General features: G+C 35.8%; 2 non-coding genes across 2 annotated transcripts; one reads left to right on the forward strand and one right to left on the reverse strand.

The window, feature by feature from the left end:
• Positions 1 to 576: 576 nt before the first annotated feature.
• Positions 577 to 649, forward strand: Trnak-cuu. Its single transcript has one exon. It is a non-coding gene; the product is annotated as a tRNA-Lys (tRNA).
• Positions 650 to 988: 339 nt separating this feature from the next.
• Positions 989 to 1,060, reverse strand: Trnam-cau. Its single transcript has one exon. It is a non-coding gene; the product is annotated as a tRNA-Met (tRNA).
• Positions 1,061 to 2,399: the final 1,339 nt, after the last annotated feature.

Consider the following 2,399-nt stretch of genomic DNA (forward strand, 5'->3'; position numbering starts at 1 on the left):
GCAGAAGAGGCAACCTCGTCCAAATCTAATTGTATAATTCGATCTCCTTAATCTGTCTCTTTTTCTACATGTTAAATAAAATAAAAAATTAATAATTATATTTATATAAATTAATAATTAAGTTAATTGGATGTTTTGGTTGGTCAACCATACTGCCGATAGGGACCATCAATAAACGATCATCCCGGTTACATTGTACATTGCGTTGTAAGCATATACGTTAACGACAGTAAATACATTCACGTGCCATAAAGATCCGTACTAGTGCGACGTTAAAGTACTTCTTGTGTTCATTTTAATATAAAAGGAACGATTGTACATAATATATTTACCGTCAGGATTGTAACGAGCTATTTGTTACTAAGATACAATCAGTCTTAATAAAGATTTATTTTGTGCAACAATTATCCGTTCACTTTCGTCACTTTTTCTTTATTTCAACTCCCTTTTTATATTTATAATTATTTATGCCTTTGGATTTGTTTTAATATTGCCGTGTTGAAGGCTACGAAAGTATTGATCGTTATTGTTTAACTGTACCTTAATACTCATGTTAAATATAAGGTCTTCCAAGTAGCCCGGCTAGCTCAGTCGGTAGAGCATGAGACTCTTAATCTCAGGGTCGTGGGTTCGAGCCCCACGTTGGGCGAAATTTTTTTTTTTTTTTAATTTTTTTCGCGATATATTAAAATTAAATATTTATAAAATTTTGATAAAAAAAACTATTAAATAGAATAGAAAGAAATACCGAATATAATTTTTAGAAATATAAAAGAATATATATAAAATATCTAAAGAAAAAAATGTATATAAAATTGTATACTAAATTGTATAATTAAAAGTTACGCATAAGTATAAAGAAATTTACAAAAATATATAAATAAATACAAAACAGTAACTTCCGTCGCCAGTAAATAATTCAAAACAAAAGTACTTTTCTTATATAAATAAACTTTTTGTATGTCGAGAGTAAAAGAGAACCCTTCACTAGCAGAACGTGGTTTCGATCCACGGACCTCTGGGTTATGGGCCCAGCACGCTTCCACTGCGCCACTCTGCTTCTTGAGGGACCTCCCTCCAAAAATTTTAATATCAACATCGCAATATATTTTTATTTAAAAAGTACAATAATTTAGTTATGATTTGATTTTTATCCTTAATAATAATAGTGTAATTAAATTAACTTGGCACATAATATTTTTTATAGCTATTTTTAGACATAATTTTTTTATTGTTAATAAATTTGTTTTTTTACTGTTTCGTTTGTTTATTGTTTTAAGAGTATATGGTTAAAAGTTATGCCACTATAAAATTGTTATTTGTCGTCACGAAAGGCACTCTCGAGACATTCCCAGAATGCTTTTAAATGAAAGGCATATTATTTTAGAAAATCGAAAAGACAAGAAATCTTATCTACAGTATGTACAAAATGTAAAAATAAAATATAAAGAAATAAGATAACCGCGCGAAACGTAAAACGACGTCAAACTGATAACGAAATGATGACTTTGATAAAATGATGCAATAATTTCGAAAAACTAAAAAATCTGAAAAAAAAAACATACTTATATGTATTATTATAGGACTATTAGGTATCTCAATTCGTGCCTTTCTTTAAAAGCCTCGCATTTCTGTTTAAGAAATCATTAGTCACAGTTCATTGTTTGCTGCACGTAGAAGGGCGGCACGGTCGTCTTTATTCTACACAATCGCCCAATTGAAAGAGCGACCGTCGTTTCTCTCGAGATTTCAAGAGAATGAGCAATCCTACCAATATAAGTTCGTCACCAGTCCCGTGACTCACGTGTGTACATACAGGCCCGGGCGAGGTATCAACGAGACTCAACAAGCACGAACCTGCACCGCCTGCACGGTCTCGTCTAATAGCTGGGAAATGCCCGCGGTACCGGATGCCACGTGTGCAATGCGTCCGCGTAATCGCGCCGACCTGACGCGGGCAATCGATAAAAAGACGCTAACAAAACCCCGCGAAGGCCGCGCGCTTCTCCTTCGCGACGCGCGTGGCAACGTCACGCGGAAAACGAATAAGTAGTGAATAATCCGCGGCGCGTTGAAGAATTTTCGCTAGCCGACCGATATTCCCGCACGTAAGGTTACACGAGCGTTTTTATCGCATCCGTTATATTCTATCGAGAAAAAGACGACCGGAAATCGGAACTGATATCGGCGATCTCTAGCTCGGTGAATTATCGATAACGCGGAAATAAAGTACGACTATCGCGGCCGAGTGTCCCGTTTTCGTTCGCCACGAATAGACGGAGGTATTTCCGTTCGTTCGATAGAGTTTGAATTCAGCGGAATTACATAACGGATTGCATCCGCGATCCCGCGAGTCTTTTTCCTTTTGAGCGACGACGTCCATATTCGCGCGTCCTTAC

This window comes from Temnothorax curvispinosus, unplaced genomic scaffold (assembly GCF_003070985.1).
Source record: "Temnothorax curvispinosus isolate PA1 unplaced genomic scaffold, ASM307098v1 QBEX01008805.1, whole genome shotgun sequence".
NCBI classification, from domain to species: Eukaryota; Metazoa; Arthropoda; class Insecta; order Hymenoptera; family Formicidae; genus Temnothorax; species Temnothorax curvispinosus.